General features: G+C 38.7%; 1 long non-coding RNA gene across 1 annotated transcript in view; it reads left to right on the top strand.

Moving 5' to 3' along the window:
• Positions 1 to 24,437, top strand: part of LOC145509651 (uncharacterized) — a 579,505-nt gene that overhangs the window by 307,816 nt on the left and 247,252 nt on the right. The window contains exon 7 of the long non-coding RNA XR_014056274.1: positions 19,490 to 19,548. This is a non-coding gene — a long non-coding RNA (uncharacterized LOC145509651). The remainder of the gene's footprint in view (positions 1 to 19,489; positions 19,549 to 24,437) is intronic.

The raw sequence follows: 24,437 nt of genomic DNA, 5'->3' as shown, positions 1-24,437 counted from the left end.
TTTTGGGAACCTGGCTCTCTGCTCTAGAGCCCAGAGGCTGAGGTACCTAATGCTGATGCCAGCTCCTTGCTCCTCCTGGAGAAGGGCCTGTCTGGTGGGATTCCTCCCTACTGCGTGCTGCCACCCTGGGGATGGGCAGGGAAAGTCTCTCTGCCTCTCTTACTTGTCTTAATACAGTTCTTTTTACCCCCTGTTGTAGAACAGGTGTTCAGATAGTTTGTAGGTTTTTTTTCTAAGTCCATATTATTAATATATAATACTAATATTGTATATTATTAAACAGAGTATTCCTTAACTAAGACAGATATTATTATTTGCACATTATTTGTTACAAAGATGATAACTACATTTGATGGTTTCCGATGTTGTTATTATTAGTAATTAATGACAATATAGATATCATTTAAATGTATTTTAAAACATCCTTGATATTTTTCAAAACCCTGGTCAAATTCCATCTTATTAATAGATATTTCTCTGGCCCATCCTCAGAAAGATTAGTTATTCTTCTGTTTCTTATTCAGGTTTCTGTTATATATTTCTCATTTAATTTGATTTCTTAATTTATTGTTAATTAATTAAAATTAATTAATTTTATTTAAATTAATTTCTAATTTAATTTAATCATTAATTTACATGTAGATTCCCACTTGAAGTCTTGAACTTATAGAAAGTATCTGTCCATCATCTTTATATGGGGGAGAAATTATCAGCTACTTTGGACAAGACTTCTTCATATAAAACAGTATAATACGGGAAAGCCCTGGATAAGAAGTTACATTGGAAAAAGTTAAACTGATGACTGGCCACAGAGATAAACACTGAGGTGAAATTAATGTATTGTAAGCTCTTTTCAAGGGACTACAGATGTTTGCATGCACCTCGCCTCAACTGATCATAAGAAAGGTCTCCCTGACTTTCCAGGTTATAGGAGACACGCAGTGGGAATAAAGTCTAGAGTGAAGTGCTCTTGTGACTGGAAGCTGGCTGCCTGTGTGCTAATTGCAAAGGGAAGGCTTGGAAGATGGGAGACGTCTTCCTTCTGGTGCTTCAGCAGAGGGCTCAGGAAGGTGCCTGATCAACTAGAACAAAAGCGTGTTGCTCCCTCCGTTTCTGTTTGCCAGTACCTGAGGGAATCCAAAAGCCTGACAGGAATGAGTACTGTGGGAACGATAAATTGTGAACAGTCAAAAGAAAAGTATCAATAGTTATCAAAGTAACTAGAGGGATAAACATTTAGCCAAAAACCTAGATAAGCGGAATCTGCTGAGGCAGAAGTGATGATGAGTAAGAGAAAAATTTCCAGAAAAATATTAACAATGTTCCAAGAAAGCCACTTACAATTAACTCTTCCTCCATCCTTCAGGAATCAGAAGCTATGATTTCTAAATTAAAAGAAATCACTATATGAACGAATAGGCTTCCCACGTGGCTAAGTGGTGAAGAATCCGCCTGCCAATGCAGGAGATGCAAGGGACACAGGTTCGATCCTAATGTTGGGCAGATCCTCTGGAGAAGGAAATGGCAACCCACTCCAATATTCTTGCCGTGAATATTCCCATGGCACAAAGGAGCCTGGAAGGCTGCAGTCTATGTGGTTGCAAAGATACAGACAACAGTGACTAAACAACAACACTAGACCATTCAGGTATGACCTGAATCAAATCCCTTACAATTATACAGTGGAAGTGAGAAGTAGATTTAAGGGACTAGGAGTGTCTGATGAACTATGGACAGAGGTTCGTGACATTGTACAGGAGACAAGGATCAAGACCATACCCAAGAAAAAGAAATGCAAAAAAGCAAAATGGTTGTCTGAGGAGGCCATACAAATAGCTGTGAAAAGAAAAGTGAAAAGCAAAGGAGAAAAAGAAAAATACACCTATTTGAAAGCAGACTTCCAAAGAATAGCAAGGAAAGATAAGAAAGCCTTCCTCAGCGATCAGTGCAAAGAATTGGAGGAAAACAATAGAATGGGAAAGACTAGAGATCTCTTCAAGAAAATTAGAGATACCAAGGGAACATTTCATGCAAAGATGGGCTCAATAAAGGACAGAAATGGTATGGACCTAACAAAAGCAGAAGATATTAAGAAGAGGTGGCAAGAATACACAGAAGAACTATACATAAAAGGTCTTCATGACCCAGATAATCATGATGGTGTGATAACTCACCTAGAGCCGGACATCCTAGAATGTGAAGTCAAGTGGGCCTTAGGAGACATCACTACGAACAAAGCTAGTGGAGGTGATGGAATTCCAGTTGAGCTATTTCAAATCCTGAAAGATGATGCTGTGAAAGTGCTGCACTCAATATGCCAGCAAATCTGGAAAACTCATCAGTGGCCACAGGACTGGAAAATGTCAGTTTTCATTCCAATCCTAAAGAAAGGCAGTGCCAAAGAATGCTCAAACTACCACACAATTGCACTAATTTCACACGCTAGTAAAGTAATGCTCAAAATTCTCCAAGTCAGTCTTCAACAATAGGTGAACCATGAACTTCCAGATGTTCAACCTGGTTTTAGAAAAGGCAGGGAAACCAGAGATCAAGTTGCCAACATCTGCTGGATTATTGAAAAAGCAGGAGAGTTCCAGAAAAACATCTATTTCTGCTTTATTGACTATGCCAAAGCCTTTCACTATGTGGATCACAATAAACTGTGGAAAATTCTTAAAGAGATGGGAATACCAGACCACCTGACCTGTCTCTTAAGAAACCTGTATGCAGGTCAGGAAGTAACAGTTAGAACTGGACATGGAACAACAGACTGGTTCCAAATAGGAAAAGGAGTTCATCAAAGCTGTATATTGTCACCCTGCTTATTTAACTTATATGCAGAGTACATCATGAGAAATGCTGGGCTGGATGAAGCACAAGCTGGAATGAAGATTGCTGGGAGAAATATCAGTAACCTTAGATATGCAGATGACACCACCCTTATGGCAGAAAGCAAAGAGGAACTAAAGAGTCTCTTTTTTTTTTTTTAAGTGTTTATAAATTTTACTTTTCAGTAAAATAAAATTCACCTGCTGCTAGGATTTGAAAACATGGCTGATTTTTTAAAATTTATTAATTTTTTAAATAAATTTATTTATTTTAGTTGGGGGCTAATTACTTTACAATATTGTAGTAGTTTTGATGAAAGTGAAAGAGGAGAGTGAAAAAGTTGCCTTACATCTCAACATTCAGTAAACTAAGATCATGGAATCCAGTCTCATCACTTCATAGCAAATAGATGGGGAAACATTGATAGACTTTCTTTTTTGGGCTCAAAATCACTGCAGATGGTGATTGCAGCCATGAAATTAAAAGACTTTTTCTCTTTGGAAGGAAAGTTATGACCAACCTAGACAGCATATTAAAAAGCAGAGACATTACTTTACCAACAAAGGTCCGTGTAGTCAAGGCTATGGTTTTTCCAGTGGTCACATGTGGATGTGAGAGTTGGACGGTGGAGAAAGCTAAGTGCCGAAGAATTGATGCTTTTGAACTGTGGTGTTGGAGAAGACTCTTGAGAGTCCCTTGGAATGCAAGGAGATCCAATCAATCCATCCCAAAGGAGATGAGTCCTGGGTGTTCATTGGAAGGACTGATATTGAAGCTGAAATTCCAATACTTTGGCCACCTGATGCGAAGAGCTGACTCATTTGAAAAGACCCTGATGCTGGGAAAGATTGAAGGCGGGAGGAGAAGGGGACAACAGAGGATGAGATGGTTGGATGGCATCACCGACTCAATGGACATGAGTTTGAGTAAAGTCTGGGAGTTGGTGATGGACAGGGAGGCCTTGTGTGCTGCGATTCATGGGGCCGCAAAGCGTCGGACATGACTGAGCGACTGAACTGAACTGACTGAAACAACAACATGTAAACAAACAAAAATAAGACTATTATCACTGTTGAAATATGTCACCAATGTGAAAGACATATGAAAATCATGTGTCAAGAATTCCAGAGCAAAATTTTTTCAATTCTTGGGTCTTTTCAGATTATTGAGCAGTCAATGGGGTATATGTGTGCTGAAATATTGATTCCACATGAGCTGTGAAGGCCTCTAGTGGCCAAGGTGCCCAGGTTGCTACATGTGCAGACTACTTCATTGGCCAGTGATGCTGTAAAAAAAAAGTGAAAGATTTTGGAAGCTCTGACTCAGAAACTAAACCCAAAGAACTCATGTGTGAATTACTGAAGCTCTAAAAGGAGAGCAAGAAAGAAGAGAAATAGTAAAGAAAAACAGTTCCATCAAAAATCAAGTGGACTGTTCATTTGAAAAACCTCACTGAGGTGTAGAGAGTATAAAGGGAAAAACACAAACAGTATGCCTTCATACCTCCAGTTTGAGGAAAGTGCTTGAGAGAGTGCTGCAAACAAATGCAATCTGAAGCAGAAAAATATAGAAAATGCAGAAGTAGGAACAAAAATTTAAAATTAATATTAGGATATTAATTAAATTAATTTAATTAAAATTATTAATTAGTATTGGTATTAGGGTTAATAGTAGGATTACGTACATTAGTATTAGGAATGGGCTTCCCCAGAGGCTCAGATGGTAAAGAATCCATCTGCAAGGCCAGAGACCTGGGTTTGATCCCTGGGTTGGAAAGATCCCCTAGAGGGGCGCATGGCAACCCACTCCAGGATTCTTGCCTAGAGAATCCCCATGAACAAAGGAGCCTGGCGGGCTACAGTCCACGGAGTCGCAAAGAGCTGGGCACGACTGAGTGACTAACCACAGCCCAGCACAATATTAGAAATATGTGAGAACATACAAATATATAATTATTTGGCTTGGATTATGTTATACGGATTACGTAAACAACAGAAATATTGGGAGACACTGCTTCTCTAAAAATTCTTGAGTTTAAGGAGGAATATAGTGAGAAGAAAGGCAAAGAAAAATTCTAAAGACTCTGTTAGCATGGGAGAAGGAATTGAGTAAGTTAAATATTTTTGTGTTAGATTCACTGTTATTATTAATTTAAATATGAAACTGGTGAAGTAGGATGGCTTCAGATGGGAGTTATAACAATTTGTTTTATTACCACTCCAGGAAGGAAGGTTCCTTCCTTACCTGCCTCATTCCTTTTTTTTCCCTTAGTCTTATGTTCCTCGGATTGCACTCACCATTGGTATTAGCATATAAACTTTTGCCTTAAATGCTGTCTTCTAAGGTATTCAGATTAAATTTGAAAATAAACACTACTAAACACCAAAAAAATTGTGGAACTTTCAAATTAATAGCTTAGAAAGGAAAAAGAATGAAGAAAATCAAACATAATCCAAAAAAATATAGATACAGGCATTAAGAAGTGCCAGAAAAAAAGTAACATAAGTGGTAAGTACACAATAATAGAGAAGGATGCAAAACAACCTAATGTTTTTTAAAGGTATTGATTTTCCTATTAAACAATTCAGGCTTTATGATTGTGTTAATTAAACAAAGTTCAGCAGCAGAAGTTTTATTAGAAATGTCTAAATCCTAGTAACAGAGAATAAATAAAGGAGTGGATGAAGATATTTCAGGCATTTATAACTGACAAGAATCCTAATGAAAATAGGTAAAATTAAATTCAAATTAAAAATATTAATTGGGACCATTAAATTAATTAAAGAGGCCATTCAGTTCAGTTCAGTTCAGTTCAGTCGCTCAGTCGTGTCTGACTCTTTGTGACCCCATGAATCGCAGCACACCAGGCCTCCCTGTCAATCACCAACTCCCGGAGTCCACCCAAACCCATGTCCATCGAGTCGGTGATGCCATCCAGCCATCTCATCCTCTGTCGTCCCCTTCTCCTCCTGCCCTCAATCTTCCCCAGCATCAGGGTCTTTTCCGATAAGTCAACTCTTCGCATGAGGTGGCCAAAGTATTGGAGTTTCAGCTTCCACATCAGTCCTTCCAATGAATACCCAGGACTGATCTCCTTTAGGATGGACTGGTTGGATCTCCTTGTAGTCCAAGGGACTCTCAAGAGTCTTCTCCAACACCACAGTTCAAAAGCATCAAAAGCCTGGTATGGGCTTGCAAAACAAAAGTGGGGTTTGCAGTCCTAAGCCCAGAACTACAAACTCATTTACTGACACATTGGAAAATGCTTACATTGAAAAACAGAGGTTATATGTTTGATGTGATTTTAAAATTTGGGCCTATGTAGTTGAGGATATCAGAGTATCAGAAACATTAACTATGTTTCTGCTTCAAAATCTATCTTAAAAGTAATATATATTTTAAATATTAGCACAGATGTTATGGCACAAGTATGTATTTTCTGGATTAACCTTTGAAGGCATTTCTTTCACTAATTTACTCAATCTGTTTTTTCATACGTGAAATAAATTGTCCTAAGTGTAGTAGGCATATCTATGTAAATGCTCTGTTTTTACAGATTTAGAACTTACTTGGCTCAGTTTTTATTGCAGATGTACATATATACAAACATAGAAATGCCTTGAGGTGTAAGAAGCACATTAGTGAAGCTGATTGAATTTTCACCCTCCTTTGCAAGCACGGCCATGTTTCTTACTTTGCATGTCCTTCAAGCCTCATCAGAGCACGAAGTTCCAAGTGACTTCAAAGGGTTTTCTGCACTCACATCAGCTCTATGGGGCATGTAGGGAGATGAGAAATGAACCAACACCAAAGGTGCAATGAAAGGTGAAAATCCTAACCTTGCCACAGCTCTTGAGCCGAACAGCAGACTAAATTACTGCACCTGAATATAGGGATCTCAAGGGTTCGTGAAGGAAAAGATGGTAAGCATTTAAGGTAGAAAATAAATATGAATTTCTTCATTGGATTTAGGGAAAGTTTTCCTCTGAGTAACATAGGTAACATTTAATTATGATTATTATGGGAATCTGTCAGCTTTCTTGTTTAGAGAAGGAAATAACAGATAAATGTAAATCATCAAAAGTAAAAGCAAAATATCGTATGTATTTGCAGTGTCTACCTCTAGTACAATAGGGATTCCACATATACTATGTGGATGAAGATAGGTCCTTCTGAATCTGATACTAAATTTTTTGTTTGTTTTTGTTTACAGTGCTAAGAGTTCTAGAGGTATTGAGGAATTAAAGACAGATTCAGAAACATATAGGAGAAATCCTTTGTATCCACTTATATCAATCTTATATCAATCTTTTTCTTCTCTGAAAGACTTGCCTTGGCGATGAGAAGAAGGAATAGGTAGAAAATGAAAACTAGGTACTACACACTGTAGTAGCAGTGTTAGTTGCTCAGTTGTATCTGACTCTGAGCCTGTCAGCTCCTCTGTCTGAAATTCTCCTGGCAAGAATACTGGAATAGGTAGCCTTTCCCTTCTCCAGGGAATCTTCCCAACCCAGGGATCAAACCCAGGTCTCCTGTATTGCAGGCAGACTATCTACTGCCTGAGCCACCAGGGAAGTCCCATGTCCTCTAACACAAATTCATATAACTCCTTATAAATAAGCAAGTATAAACTTTAGCAGTGTTTATATGAATATGAATTTTAAAAAGATAATGTCACAAAGTGAAGTGTTTATATTTGTAGGTAGGCTATACATATATTTGATAAAAATCATGAGATTTGAATTTTTGATAACTTAATTCTTAAATAATTCTAATTTGATATCAACTTGAAATTCCTTTTCTGGAATTAGAATTTTTACTCTCTATCAACTCAAATATTTGAACTTATAGATTTAAACTTTTCCTTTATTTTCTGAGGCTTTTCTCTCTCTCAGTTTCACAATTAGGAGTTCCTAGAGCTTATAATGATATTACCTTAATTGATAATGGCATGGGATTAGGAGTCATCAGAGACTTTTCAGAAAGCTGTAATAAGCAGGAACAATTTTTTTTTTTTTCCTGCTGTAGCTGAATGACACAGGATAGCTGCTGAATGTGAACACTTAAGAGCAGCCGTACCTTATTCTTTATGCTTATCTTTGACCATGATTCCTACTGGAATATCATTTCTTCTGGAATTGTGCCTTAGACTATTGACAGTAAAGATGGAATGAGATATATATTTTCTCAACAAAATATATTAAAATGATTAATTATTCAGTCATGTTTAAAACTACTGTTGATAAAACAGAATTACCTGGACATGTTGTTTTGGAACCAGCCTTTGTTCCATCAGGCTCTCTCACCACCAGAATATTTTCTCCATGATGCTCTGTAGTCAGTCGGTTCAGTTTGTGCATTCTACACCTGACTTCCCTTCATGGTATCAAAATCCACTTTTTCTAGCGATTTAGAATATTCCTAGTAGCTGGGGATGAAATTATGTGGTTGGAAGAAGAGATTTTCTCTAATTGGGGCAAGATTTCCTCCTCACAGTGTTCAGGTTTTCTGCTTTATTTCTGGGATTTGGCTTCTTGGTACCATCTGACGTTTACAGTGTTATATACCCCTGGCAATTTCCCAAGGGCCCCCACTGCAGCTATTGCTGCCACCATTGTCTCCAGTCATCATTTCTTGAAACATCCTCCACCCGTTTCATATGCAATTCTCTGCAAAGGACTTCCAGTTTTCACTGCTCAAAATCCACATCTTTTTTTTTTTCCCCCCACCCCAAAATCCACATCTCCAGTTCTGATCCTTCTTATTTGCACTTCATTATTTCTGCTTTTCGCTTAAATTTAGCCTCTGAAAATGTGAAGGAACAGTGCAAAAGCCCGCCTGTATGGTTCAAGGTTGTGTTTCCAATATATAAGAAAGTTATTTTAAGGATAAACTGTAAAATTGCTCTCCAGTCTCATTATCTATGGATTTATTGTTCATACACTAGTAAAAATAAGAAAGCAAATAAATGAAAAAAAAAAAAAAAAGAAAGTTATTCTTACTGGAGTGTGCACAGAGAGGACAAGAAATCAGTGGTATGAGTGCCAGCGACCTCGGAAACAGCAGGAGCCAGGTCCATCTCCTTTGGGGTCAGTTTTCAAACTTTACTTGTTAATAGTCTTGGTGCAATCACTGGCAGAATTAGCAGTGCTCTCAATAACCTTCAGACCTATTAGCAAAAACAGCCCCTTCAACACAGACTGAGAAGAATTTCAGTGATTCAATTCTGGGTCATTTTGAAAACTAGAAGTAACTAGGTCTTCCCAGGTACTCAAATGGTAAAGAATCTGCCTGCAATGCAGGAAACATGGGTTCGACCCCTGGGTGGGGAAGATCCCCTGGAGGAGGGCATGGCAACCAACTCCAGTTTTCTTTCCTGGAGAATTCATGGACAGAGGAGCTTGGCGGGTTACAGTCCTTGGGGTTGCAAAAAGCCGGACATGACTGAGTGACTAACGCACCCTTCAGTCTTTTACACAGAGGTAACTAGGGAAAATGATGACTGTCATACAAATCACACATTAGAGGACCAGATTTTGGAACACAAGAAAGACCCTTTAGCAACTTGCAGAAATTGGAGGAGACTTTTTTGGGGTTCTTATATAAGGTGCAGGAAGACAGTGAAAATAGTACTATATGTAACATTTACTGTGGCTCCACATTTACTTCTTATCTGGTGTACCTGTGAGATGCAGGCCACATAAAATTCTTGGAGTCTGTCGTTCTTGATGTTCTTGACTTTCTTGCTGTGATGGTGAATGGATGCTCAGCAAGATTTCACTTGTCTGGGAAGATTGAAATAAGTGTCTCGAGTTGCTCATTTATTCATCCAAATGCCTCACAGTAGGTAATCTTTGCTTCATGCTGTAATGGTTAATACTAGCCATTTCCTCATAGTCTTAACCTAAAATTGCTTTCATTAACATAGATATTCCTTCTTAATTTCCAGTACATTAGGCACTGTCCTCTCATTATTCCAGGCAAAAGAAATTTTTATTGAAGTGTATTTGATTTACAGTGTTATATTAGTTTCAGGTGTGCAACAAAGTGATTTAATATTTTTATAGATTATACTCCAGGCAAAAAATTTTAGAGTCGCCTTTGACTCAAAAAATTTCTGAGCCACCACCTTCCCTGGTGGCTCAGAGGGTAAAGCATCTGCCTGCAGTGAGGGAGACCTGGGCTCGATCCCTGGGTGGGGAAGATCCCCTGGAGAAGGAAATGGCAACCCACTCCAGTATTCTTGCCTAGAAAATCCCATGGACAGAGGAGCCTTGTAGGCTACAGTCTATGGGGTCGCAAAGAGTTGGACATGATTGAGTGACTTCACTTTCACTTTGACTGTATATTATTATGATTTTCCATCTCACATGTATGAATTTATAATCCTTATAACAGTAAATTATATCATCACAAATCACTCACATTGAAATCTTAACTCTCCCAACCAGCACATTCATTAGAAACTAATTGTATTCATTACTAGATTGTAATACGTGCATGCTTATGTGCAAAGTCACTTCAACCGTGTCTGACTATACAACCCTAAGACTGCAGCCTGCCAGTCTACTTTGTCCATGGGATTCTCCAGGCAAGAATACTAGAGTGGGTTGCCATGCCTCCAGAGGATCTTCCCAACCCAGGGATTGAACCTACGTCTCCTATGTCTCCTGCAATAGCTTCTTAATAGTCTCCTTACCTCTGTTTTTTCCCTTTTTAAACTTTCTACCTGTTACTGCTAGCTTAATCATCCCTAAACTAATTTTATGATGACATAAAACAGGAGGAAAATATTTCAGTTCCCTACTAAAAATCCTCTAATATCTTTATATTATCTATCGTAATAAATATAAATTCTTGTCTGATTTGTGTGATTTGTAAATAATCCGGTCCTAACTTATTGTTTCAATTTAGTCCTTTACTTAGAAAGTCTTTTAGTAACTTAATCAATATAACAAATATATAGTACTGATTCGATAAATCCTATCTTCCCAGTGAAAACGTAAACTTCACAAGAGCAAGGATAGTATCTAATATCTTATCTTTCATAGAATCTATAACAGTAACAAAAAGTTTCAAAATAATCAATTATAGGTTTGTAAATTAACTTAAAAAATAAAGTCAGTTTCTAAATGTCACTGAAATCTGTTTGTTTCAGATCAATTAAAATCATGTCAAAGGAAATAAAATTTCAAGTTAAAGAATTTATATGGCCTAAGAATTATTATGTCATCCCTATTATAACATGCTTTGCCCATAAATGAGAAAATTAGCTCACCAGGTTTTCTGAAAGACAGATGCTTTTGAATCATACATTGTTTAGAGACTCCTTTTCAGAGCTCTGTCCACTGTCCTTTAATATGAAAATTGCTTTCTGTGCTTCACAATAGTTGTGGAAATTCAAATGCATAGTTTATAAATGGATAATGGTCCACTTCTTTGTTACTTCATATGCCATGCTCCCTTACAAAGTTGAACACTATTGAGAATTTAATAAAACTCAAATGATATTAGTGTTTTATTTACAACAAATTTTCTTCAATCTCCTTTTAAAAATACGTTTTTTCTTAATGCATAGCTACTTCTGCTCACCTAAGAACCACCTTACATTTCACCTATCAGTGTCACAGTACTGTCACTACTTTTGAGGTTTACTTATGAATTTCCAGCTTTCATGTTGTACTGTGTAGAGGATGCATGCCTACTAAGTCACTTCTGTTGTGTCCTACTCTTTGCAACCCCATGGACTGTAGCCCGCCAGGCTCCTCTGTCCATGGGATTCTCCAGGCAAGAATACTGGAGTGGGTTGCCATTCCCTCCTCCAGAGGATCTTCCCAACCCAGGGATGGAACTTATGTCTCTTATGTCTCCTGCACTGACAGATGGGTTCTTTACCACTAACACCATCTGAGGATAATTCTTTCAAAAGACACTGTGAAATGTTAAATCCATTCCTTTTAACACTTTGAGATGTATTTGTTTATCTTCCCTACTATGTAAATATTGTTTTGTTGACACCTAATACTAATGTGGAGAAGGCAATGGCAACCCACTCCAGTACTCTTGCCTGGAGAATCCCAGGCACGGGGGAGCCTGGTGGGCTGCCGTCTATGGGGTTGCACAGAGTCGGACACGCCTAAAGCGACTTAGCAGTTAGCAATACTAATGTGTCAGAGACCAAATTCACTATTTTCACCCAACAAATTTCTCCTTTCTCAAATACCCTCAAAGTTCACAGCAGCACTTTTCCCTCTTTCTCCTTTAGATAACTTGATGAATAATTGTCTTCTCTGAATATCTTAAGAGCGAGTGAGATTATATAAAGATACAGATGTAGAGATAGAGACATTTCAGACATGAGAAAATTCCAGCTGTTTCTACATTTAATTTCGATTGGATTAGTTGATGTCTGGTTACTGCTGCTGCTGCTAAGTCACTTCAGTCATGTCCGACTCTGTGCGACCCCACAGACGGCAGCCCACCAGGCTCTCCCATCCCTGGGATTCTCCAGGCAAGAACACTGGAGTGGGGTGCCATTACCTTCTCCTGTTTGGTTACTAAATGGGCATTAAAATCTGTGTTGGCAGAAATCTGGAGCCTGAGATCTCCTCTAACTCTACCAAGTGGTGACTAAGACCATGGCATCCGGTCGCATCACTTCATGGGAAATAGACGGGGAAGCAGTGGAAACAGTGTCGGACTTGATTTTTTTGGGCTCCAGGGTCACTGCTGATGGTGACTGCAGCCATGAAATTAAAAGACGCTTACTCCTTGGAAGGAAGGTTATGACCAACCTAGATAGCATATTGAAAAGCAGAGACATTACTTTGCCAGTAAAGGTCCGTCTAGTCAAGGCTATGGTTTTTCCAGTGGTCATGTATGGATGTGAGAGTTGGACGGTGAAGAAAGCTGAGCGCTGAAGAATTGATGCTTTTGAACTGTGGTGTTGGAGAAGACTCTTGAGAGTCCCTTGGACTGCAAGGAGATCCAACCAGTCCACCCTGTAGGAGATCAATCCTGGGTGTTCATTGGAAGGACTGATGTTGAAGCTGAAACTCCAATACTTTGGCCACCTCATGCGAAAAGTTGACTCATTGGAAAAGACCATAAATGCTGGGAAGGATTGGGGGCAGGAGGAGAAGGGGATGACAGAGGATGAGATGGTTGGATGGCATCACCGACTCGATGGACATGGGTTTGGGTAAACTCTGGGAGTTGGTGATGGACAGAGAGGCCTGGCGTGCTGCGATTCATGGGGTCACAAAGAGTCGGACACGACTGAGCTACTGAACTGAACTGAGAAGTTCCTTAATCTCTTTGACTGTCCATTCCTTCATCTGTTTAATTATGCTATTGAAGTATCTCTCAGAGGTCCTTTTAACACTGATACTGGCCATAATTCAGTGGGTGGTGGGAAGTCTGTGAGGTGCATCTTCATGGCTGAATAATCTTGGATAAGCAATATTGGGACTCACACTAACAGTACTGCCCATAAATATAGGTTTGTCTCACATGTTTATGGAGTCCCTGTAGCTCAAATGGTATAGAATCTGCCTGCATGCAGAAGACCTGGGTTCAATCCCTGGGTCAGGAAGATCCTCTGGAGAAGGAAATGGCAATCCACTGCAATATTCTTGCCTGGAGAATCCCTTGGACAAAGGAGCTTGGCAAGCTACAGTCTGTGGGGTGGCAAAGAGTCGGACACAGCTGAGTGACTAACACTACTACTACTCACATGTTGCATATAAATTTTGTATTGATAAACTAAAGGAATAGCAGTTTTTAATCATAGCTCTCTGAGGTCTACTTATGACATTTATTATGGAAATATGGATGATTATAATTAGCATTTCTCCTCACAAGCATTTGAATTTCCTGAATTCAGTCTCCTCTTTACTAGCATGGGATAGGAAATCCATCTCAGACTCTAAAAATGGAATGAGTTTAGGAATGGGGAAAGAAGCTACTTTCCTTTGGCAAGGTCCCCTGGGCTAAGATGCCAGCTTCATTTTTCTTCATTTTCCAGTGTTAATTTGGTTCAGCTTTTGTTTTCTGCCAGTGCACTGTCATTTAAAATCCAGAAAACAAGAAATTGCATCCTTGTAATTCAGTATGTTTAGAACTTGGAGAATGCTAGACTTCTGAGGGTTTAGCAACTTATTCATTTCTATTTGTGATATACTCATTGGAGTAAAAACAGCATTTTAAATTTAGAGACTATTGAACATATCTCTGTAAAATTTTCCATGTAGTGTTAAATGTAATACCTGTCTGACTTGGTCGTTTGGCTCAGAAATTCATAGCCATCATGTTTCATTTTCTCATGTGGATATTTTTGTAAAAAAAAATAAGAAAAATCTACCAAAATATGTATGCCTAAACAGAAGAAATGATTCTATTTTTATAACTTTCTATTGAGTTTAGAATATATAAATACATAATCATTTTGGAATGGATTTTACAATAGATTTTATGGGGGACCTATAAAAGGAGATACTATTAGTAAAATTATGTTCTGCACAAGTCTATTTGGTGTTTGAAAAGTTATTATAGTAATGTTTCCGTTAATGATCTGTTTGGTTTACTGCCATTTAAGAATAAGAGCGTATTTTGGGCTTTTATTTCAGTTGCATGACATTTCCTTCAGAGATAGAGTTGTTTAAAAGAATTTTCTGAAATAATAAGCCTTTTTGAAGAAATAGCATTATTTAAATACATTTTGAAAGAGGAAAGATTTGGAAAATAGGAACAGGTGGCAGCTTCCATGCTTACTGCCCTGAGGTCCTTATCCTAATTACCACCTAACAACTTTATCTCTCCCATGCCCTATACAAGTTAAACTGAGGCTTAGCAGCTGAGAGCAAGGCCTCAGGCTTAACTGGAGTTCTCAGTTCAGTTCAGTTCAGTCGCTCAGTCGTGTCCGACTCTTTGCGACCCCATGAATTGCAGCACGCCAGGCCGCTCTGTCCATCACCAACTCTCGGAGTCTACCCAAACTCATGTCCATCGAGTCGGTGATGCCATCCAACCATCTCATCCTCTGTCGTCCCCTTCTCCTCCCGCCCCCAATCCTATTCAGCATTAGGGTCTTTTCCAATGAATCAACCCTTCGCATGAGGTGCCCAAAGTATTGGAGTTTCAGCTTCAACATCAGTCCTTCCAATGAACACCCAGGATTGATCTCTTTTAGGATGGATTGATTGGATCTCCTTGCAGTCCAAGGGACTCTCAAGAGTCTTCTCCAACACCACAGTTCAAAAGCATCAATTCTTCAGCGCTCAGCTTTCTTCACCGTCCAACTCTCACATCCATACATGACCACTGGAAAAACCATAGCCTTGACTAGACGGACTTTTGTTGGCAAAGTAATGTCTCTGCTTTTAAATATGCTATCTAGGTTGGCCATAACCTTCCTTCCAAGGAGTAAGCGTCTTTTAATTTCATGGCTGCAATCACCATCAGCAGTGATTTTGGAGCCCCCCAAAATAAAGTCTGACACTGTTTCCACTGTTTCCCCATCTATTGAAGTGATGGGACTAGATGCCATGATCTTAGTTTTCTGAACGTTGAGCTTTAAGCCAACTTTTTCACTCTCCTCTTTCACCTTCATCAAGAGGCTCTTTAGTTTTTCTTCACTTTCTGCCATAAGGGTGGTGTCATCTGCATATCTGAGGTTATTGATATTTCTCCCGGCAATCTTGATTCCAGCTTGTGTTTCTTCCAGCCCAGCGTTTCTCATGATGTACTCTGCATATAAGTTAAAAAAGCAGGGTGACAATATACAGCCTTGATGTACTCCTTTTCCTATTTGGAACCAGTCTGTTGTTCCATGTCCAGTTCTAACTGTTGCTTCCTGACCTGCATACAGGTTTCTCAAGAGGCAAGTCAGATGGTCTGATATTCCCATCTCTTTCAGAATTTTCCAGAGTTTATTGTCATCCACACAGTCAAAGGCTTTGGCATAGTCAATAAAGCAGAAAGAGATGTTTTTCTGGAACTCTCTTGCTTTTTCGATGATCCAGCAGATATTGGCAATTTGATCTCTGGTTCCTCTGCCTTTTCTAAAACCAGCTTGAACATCTGGAAGTTCACGGTTCACGTATTGCTGAAGCCTGGCTTGGAGAATTTTGAGCATTACTTTACTAGCATGTGAGATGAGTGCAATTGTGCGGTAGTTTGAGCATTCTTTGGCATTGCCTTTCTTTGGGATTGGAACGAAGACTGACCTCTTCCAGTCCTGTGGCCACTGCTGAGAGAATATGGCTGTTTTCCCCCACTGAACTTGCTATCACTTTGGGAAAAGTAGAGGGAAGTTTAGGATAAAGATCTAAAGGACCAGATGGCCTCAAGATAGAAGCTGACCTGAAGATATCCAAGAATCCCATCCCCTACAAGGGGAGAAGCTGTATATTTCTTCCACGTGTGCTTCAAAGAAGACTGGCTGGTCCCTCTACACTGGAGCAATCCTGGCATGTTGAGGTCTCTGTACTCCTGAAAATTAGAGCAGCAGCGAACTGAAAAGTTGACTGTTGCCTCTCTCAGACCAAGAATGCAATGTTTTGCACCTCTCCACAGATCACTATCACCTTACTACAGTATTTGGGTTAGGTCTTAATGAGCAGACAAGAGAAGATGTTTGTAGTTGCTAAGAAGCCCCAGAGATAGAAGAGAAAAAGAGAGGCAATTTAATCCAATAAGACTGCTCTTAGAAGGAAGATATTTTAAGCAAAAGCAATAGTTTTAATTTAACTTAGATATAATTTCATTTTAAAAAGGAATTTTAAACCTGTGGTTTTGATCAGATTTAAAAAATTCACAGACCATGTTTCTCATTATTATTCTGTCCTATTACATCTCTCCTTCTCTGATGCAAGCCCAATTATATGAATGACAGGTCATTAGCTCTTTGATTCTTTTCTGTCTTTTCCTATATTCATTTTTATGCTGTCTTCTACTTCACAAGGCTTCTCTTCTGTTTGTTATTCTGCTTTTGACCCCACATTTTTCTTTTTTCTTTTTTTTTGGCCATACTGCAGCTTGCAGAATTTTAGTTCCCCACCAAGGATTGAATCCCCTCGGGCCACGGCAGTGAAAGTGCAGAGTCTTAACCACTGGATTGCCAAGGAAGTCTCTTCAGCTCAGTTCAGTTGCTCAGTCTTGTCTGACTTTATGCGACCCCATGGACTGCAGCAAGCCAGGCCTCCCTGTCCATCACCAACTCCTAGAGTTCTCAAACTCATGTCCATTGAGTCGGTGATGCCATCCAACCATCTCAGCCTCTGTCATCCCCTTCTCCTCCTGCCCCCAATTCCTCCCAGCATCAGGGTCTTTTCAAATGAGTCAACTCTTCACATGAGGTGGCCAAAGCATTGGAGTTTCAGCTTCAACATTAGTCCTTCCAGTGAACACCCAGGACTGATCTCCTTTAGGATGGACTGGTTGGATCTCCTTGCAGTCCAAGGGACTCTCAAGAGTCTTCTCCAACACCACAGTTCAAAAGCATCAATTCTTCGGCACTCAGCCTTCTTCACAGTCCAACTCTCATATCCATACATGACCACTGGAAAAACCATAGCCTTGACTAGACGGACCTTTGTTGGCAAAGTAATGTCTCTGCTTTTCAATATGCTGTCTAGGTTGGTCATAACCTTCCTTCCAAGGCGCAAGCGTCTTTTAATTTCATGGCTGCGATCACCATCTGCAGTGATTTTAGAGCCCCCCAAAATAAAGTCTGACACTGTTTGCGCTGTTTCCCTATGTATTTCCCATGAAGTGATGGGACCAGATACCATGATCTTAGTTTTCTGAATGTTGAGTTTTAAGCCAACTTTTTCACTCTCCTCTTTCACTTTCATCAAGAGGCTCTTTAGTTCTTCTTCACTTTCTGCCATAAGGGTGGTGTCATCTGCATATCTGAGGTTATTGATATTTCTCCCGGCAATCTTGATTCTAGCTTGTGTTTCTTCCAGCCCAGCATTTCTCATGATGTACTCTGCATATAAGTTAAATAAGCACAGTGACCCTATTTTAAGTTAATTTAAATTAATTTCAGTTATTTCTTAACTTTAGAATCTCCCTGATTTTCTATTTTTATACATTCCCAATTTTTTGGTACAAATTTTTATATTTTCCTCTCTTTGTAAAATTTATTTTTAATTTAATTTTTAGTTTTTAAATACATTTTTGTTGAAGTACAGTTGATTTGCCATGTTGTGTTACTTTTTTCTGTACAGCAAAATGAAGCAGTTATACATTTACATATGTGCTCAGTCGCTAAATCGTGTCTCAGTCTTTGTGACTTCATGGACTGCAGTGTGCCAGACTCTCCTGTCCGTAGGATTTTCCAGACAAGAATCCTGGAGTGAGTTGCTTTTTCCTACTCCAGGGGATCTTCCTGACCCAGGGGTTGAACCCATGCCTCCTGCATCTCTTGCAAAGCAAGTGGATTCTTTGCTATTGTGCCACCTGGGAAGCCTCCATATCACACTTCATCCTATCCCATGTATGGGGTTGACCAAAAGATTTAGTCATTTTACAGAAAAACCCAAATGAACTTTTTGGCCAACCCAATATATACATATATATATAGCATATCTTCATTATCCATTCCTCTATCAATGGGCATTTTTGTTACTTCCACGTCTTGGCTGTTGTAAATAGTGCTGCAATGAGCGTTGTGGTGCATATATTTTCTCAGATTATGGTTTTCTCTTGATAAATGACCAGGAATGGGATTGCTGGGTCATATGGCAACTCTGTTTTTACTTTTTAAGGAGTCTGCTCCCACTCTGTTCAGTGGCAAAGAAACCATGTGCCAATGCAGGAGACGTAAGAGATGTGGGTTCAAGTCCTGGGTCCAGAAGAGCCTCTGGGGAAGGAAACGGCAATCCACTCCAGTTTTCTTGCTTGAAAAATCCCGTGGACAGAGGAGCCTGGAGGGCTACAGTCCTTGAGGTCACAAAGACTTGGACATGACTTAAAGACTGAGCATTCATGCACATGCATACTACTTCCTGTAGTGACCGTAACAGTTTACATTCCCACCAACAGTGCAGAAGAGTTCCCCCCTTTTCTGCAGTATTTCTTGTTTCTTAGATTTTTTGATGCTGGCCATTCTGACTGATGTGACGGGATATCTCATTATAGTTTTGATTTGCATTTCTTCAATGATTAGTGATATTGAGCATCTTTTCATGTGCCTCTTGACTATCTGTATGTCTTGTTTGGAGAAATGTCTACTTAGATATTCTACCCATTTTTTAATTGGGCTTTTTATTTTTTTGATATTGAGCTTCATGGGTTGTTTGTATATTTTGGATATTAATCTCTTCTAAATTGCTCCATTGGCAAATATTTTTTTTCCCATTCTGAGGGTTGCCTTTCATTTTGTTTATTGTTTGTTTATGATCAGCAGACTTTTTATGTGAATAGCAAAATAATAAGTATTTTGAGTTTTCCAGGTCATGCAGTCTCTGTTGTAATTACTCATACTACTGAGCTACAAAAGCATTCACTAGAGAAAGATAAACAAATGAGTATGTCTTTGTTCCAATAAAATGTTATTTATAAAAATAGATGGTGAGCTAAATTTAACCTGGATGTCATAAATTACTGATACCTACTTTAGACTCTAAATATGTGTTTCTTCACATATTCTTAGCCTTGTCGCATGATTTGAACAAATGAAGAATGCTTCAAAGAGGAAAGCATGACAAAATGGTAAGCTCATTTTTCTACAAGTTTCTTTGCTACAGGGTCTTTCTCCTACAGTTATTAGGTCGCTTTATAGCCTTGAATAACAATCATTTATCCCCCTGGTTCTAAGAGACCACCATAAGTTCTGAGTTTATTTATGTTGTTTACTACATTTCCTACTGTTGTTAATCAACAAATATCTCAAAATTAAAGTGGCAGAAAATATCGAACTCTCGTCAGCACTTCTATCTTCTCTCTAGGATCTTTGCTGTGTAAAATTGTGGCTTTCTTAATTGTACTCTATTACCTTTCAAAAGTTGTATTTGGTATATATTACAAGTTTTATACTTTTTCTAGAAGGGTCAAGTTGGTCTAATACAAGCTAATCCATCATAGTGGGAAGCAGAAGTCCCCAAAGGAAAATTTTTAAAAAGTCATTTGTAGCTTTTGAATCAATCAGCAAAACATAGAAGTGGAAAACTGGTAACAATGAAATAACAAATAAAGCAAAGATTGAATAAGGAAGTAGAGCTTATCAAGTATGCCAAGTATTAAATATACTATATAGGGAAAACTACTCAATCTTAATAATGTAAAATAAATTCTAAGTAGCAGAATGAATATCAGGTTTCTGACAGTAAGAGTAATGTGATGAAATTGTCAATTCATTCTGATTTGTATTATAAATTTAATGTAATTTCCAATAAGATCATAGCAATCAATTTTTTGTTGTGTAAAATTACCTTGAATTCTATTTGAAAAATAAAATCTTATGAATACCCAGGACAACTACAACAAAGAAAAATGGCAGATTGGCCTTTTAAAATAATGAAACAATATAAAATCAGAATTTTTAGAAAAGGTTTTTGATTTAAGAATAGAAAGTCCAAGAGTAAAACCAGGTGGAAAACTAACAGATTCCACTGTATACATAATTGAAATTTTACATTTGGCTGTGGTATATTTTAAATTTGTGAGAACACAATGGCTGATTTAATAACTTGTTGACCCAACTGTCATCTAAATTGAAGAAAATAAAGATTATCTCTTATTACTCAAAAATATATTTTAGATAAACTAAAACATAAATGAAAAAATTAAACATTTATAACAAAATGTAAGAGATTAAAGGAACATCCTTTTGGTTAGAAAGAATTTTAGCCATGTCAGAAAAAGAAACTATGGAAAAAAGATGTATTTGACTATATGTATTTTTTTAAAATATGCTACATCACAAAATACACCACAAAAAAGTTAATATACCTAGTATTGATTAGGATTAATATTTGCAACTCAGTCAACCTCTCTAGTATAGTGTGGTCACAATTCTGGAGATAGGCAAATATACATAGTAAGTGGTCAGTTTTCATTTCAATCCCAAAGAAAGGCAATGCCAAAGAATGCTCAAACTACTGCACAGTTGCACTCATCTCACATTCTAGTATTGTAATGCTCAAAATTCTCCAGGCAAGGCTTCAACAGTAGGTGAACCATGAACTTCCAGATGTGCAAGCTGGATTTAGAAAAGGCAGAGGAACCAGAGATCAAATTGCCAACATCTTTTGGATCATCGGAAAAGCAAGAGAGTTTCAGAAAAACATCTATTTCTGCTTTATTGACTATCCCAAAGCCTTTGACTGTGTAGATCACCAAAAACTATGGAAAATTCTTGAAGAGATGGGAATACCAGACCACCTGACCTGTCTCTTGAGAAATCTGTATGCAGGTCAGGAAGCAACAGTTAGAACTGGACATGGAACAACAGACTGTTTCCAAATAGGAAAAGGATTATGTCAAGGCTGTATATTGTCACCCTGCTTATTTAACTTATATGCAGAGTACATCATGAGAAACGGTGGGCTGGATGAAGCACAAGCTGGAATCAAGATTGCCAGGAGAAATATCAATAACCTCAGACATGCAGATGACACTACCCTTATGGCAGAAAGCTAAGAACTAAAGAGCCTCTTGATGAAAGTGAAAGAGGAGAGTGAAAAAGTTGGCTTAAAACTCAACATTCAGAAAACTAAGATCATGGCATCTGGTCCCATCACTTCATGGGAAATAGATGGGGTAAAAGTGGAAACAGTGACAGACTTGATTTTTGAGGGCTCCAAAATCAGTGAGATGGTGACTGCAATCATGAAATTAAAAGACGCTTGCTCCTTGGAAGAAAAGTTATGACCAACATAGACAGCATATTAAAGAGCAGAGACATTCATTTGTCAACAAAGGTCCATCTAGTCAAGGCTGTGGTTTTTCCAATAGTCATGTATGGATGTGAGAGTTGGACTATAAAGAAAGCTGAGCACTGAAGAATTGATGATTTTAAACTGTGGTGTTGGAGAAGACTCTTGAGAGTCCCTCGGACTGCGAGGAGATCCAACCAGTCCATCCTAAAGGAAATCAGTCCTGGGTGTTCATTGGAAGGACTGATGTTGAAGCTGAAACTCCATACTTTGGCCACCTGATGTGAAGAGCTAACTCATTTGAAAAGACCCTGATGCTGGGAAAGATTGAAGGTGGGAGGAGAAGGGGACGACAGAAGATGAGATGGTTGGATGGTATCAACGACTCAATGGACGTGAGTTTGAGTAAACTCTGAGTGTTGTTGATGGACAGGGAGGCCTGGCGTGCTGCAGTCCATGGGGTTGCAAAGAGTCGCACAGGACTGATTGACTCACCTGAACTGAACTGAAGTGTTTTATTGATATTGCAAAATATGATACATTCAACATATATTTTTCTCATTAGCAACACTGATTGTTAACAGGAAAAGAAAGTACTATGATAAATTGCTAGTAGAAATATAAATTGTACAGTACTTAGATCTCTATGGAAAAATCCATTAAAATAAAAATATACATAGACAACATTTCTCGTATGACTATATTGTGTGGAAATAAAATCTTAATCATACAGTTACAAGGATGTTTACCATAAATGTATTGTGGCAAAAAGTGAAATATATGGAAGCTGATCTGGAAGAAGATGGTTGAGTAAAATATGGCATATCCAAACTGGAGTATATGAAGATATTAAAAATAATACAGAAAAGTTTTTCATCTTGATCTAAGTAAAACTGTAAAATGCAGCGCTACTGCTGCTGCTGCTGCTGCTGCTGCTAAGTCGCTTCAGTCGTGTCCGACTCTGTGAGACCCCATAGGCGGCAGCCCACCAGGCTCCACCATCCCTGGGATTCTCCAGGCAAGAACACTGGAGTGGGTTGCCATTGCCTTCTCCAATGCATGAAAGTGAAAACTGAAAGTGAAGTCGCTCAGTCGTGTCCGACTCTTCGCGACCCCATGGACTGCAGCCTACCAGGCTCCTCTGTCCATGGGATTTTCCAGACAAGAGTACTGGAGTGGGTTGCCATAGATAGGTATATTATGGTCTCATTTCTGTAAAAAATATAAATTTTCAAATTATACCTCTAAATATAGAGCTTTATGTGATTTAATTAGCATGGAAAGAAATAGAGATGAATATACATCAATTTCTTTGAAGAAAGATGAGGTAAGGCGAGAATAGCATGAAAATGTATACATTGCCACATGTAAAATAGATTCCCATTGGGATTTTGCTGTTCACTCAGCGATCTCAACCTGATGCTCTTTGACAACCTGAAGGAGTGGGATGGGCTGGGAGGCGGGAGGGAGGTTCAAGAAGGAGGAGACATATGTAAACCCATGGCTGATTCATGTTGATGTATGGCAGAAACCAACACAATATTGTAAAGCAATTATCCTCCAATTAAAAATAAATAAATTACAATATTGTGTTGGCCTCTGCCACACATCAACGTGAGTCAGCCACAGGTATACATATGTCCCCTCTGTCCTGATCTCCCCTCTCATTTCACTCCCTATCCCACCCCTTTAGGGGCGTCACAGAACACCAGGTTGAGCTCTCTGTTTTCCACAGCTAATTCTCACTTGCTATCTATTTTACATATGATAATGTATGTGTTTCCACGCTATTCTCGCAATTCATCCCTCCCTTTCCTTCCCCCGCTGTGTCCACAAATCTGTTCTCTGTGTCTGCATCTCCACTGCTGCCCTGAAAACAGGTTCATCAGTACCATCTTTCTAGATTTCATAGCCATGTGTTAATATACAATATTTGTCTTTCTCTTTCAGCTTACTTCACTTTGTATAATAGGCTCTAGATTCATCTGCCTCATTAGGATTGACTTGAATGCATTCTTTTTTATAGTTGGGTAATATTCCATTGTACATACATAGCACAATTTCTGTATCCGTTCATCTGTTGATGGATATCTAGGTTGTTTCTATGTTCTAGCTATTATAAAAAGTGCTGCAGTGAACGTTAGGTACATGCGTCTCTTGTACTATGTTTCTCAGAAAATAAGTCTAAAAAAACAAACTCACTGAAGGAACAACAACAACAAAAAAACGGAAGGACTTTGACACTAGCTGAGTGAAGCTTAAGGAGATTATGTTAAGTGAAATAAGCTGCCACAAAAGGCAAATGCTGTAGGATTCCAGTTATATGAGGTCTTTAGAGTAGTTAAATGATAGGAAAAAGGTAGAACGGAGATTGCCAGAGACTGGGACGAGGGAAGATAGGTAGATGTTTGTTGGATGTCGAGTTTCCTTTTGAAAAATGATAAAGTTGTGACGTTCAGTGCACAATAACATGAATGTACTTAACATGGCTGAACTGTACACTTAAAACGGTTAAGATGGCAGACTTAAGCTTTGTATTGCTTTTCTGCTATTTAAAATGCGGCTCCTCTGGGATGGGTATGGACGCTCAGTTGTATTTGAAGTGGGTAATCTTCTGTACAGCACAGGGGACTCAGCTCAACGCTATGTGGTAGCCCGGATGGGAGGAGAGTTTGTGTGAGAATGGGTACATCTGTATGTATGGCTGAATCACTTCACTGTTCA

The sequence above is a fragment of the Giraffa tippelskirchi genome, chromosome 6, assembly GCF_054371585.1.
Source record: "Giraffa tippelskirchi isolate mGirTip1 chromosome 6, T2T-mGirTip1v1.2.pri, whole genome shotgun sequence".
In the NCBI taxonomy this organism is placed as follows: Eukaryota; Metazoa; Chordata; class Mammalia; order Artiodactyla; family Giraffidae; genus Giraffa; species Giraffa tippelskirchi.
The sequence above is the reverse complement of the archived record's forward strand: the minus strand, read 5'-3'. Positions and strand labels throughout refer to the sequence as shown.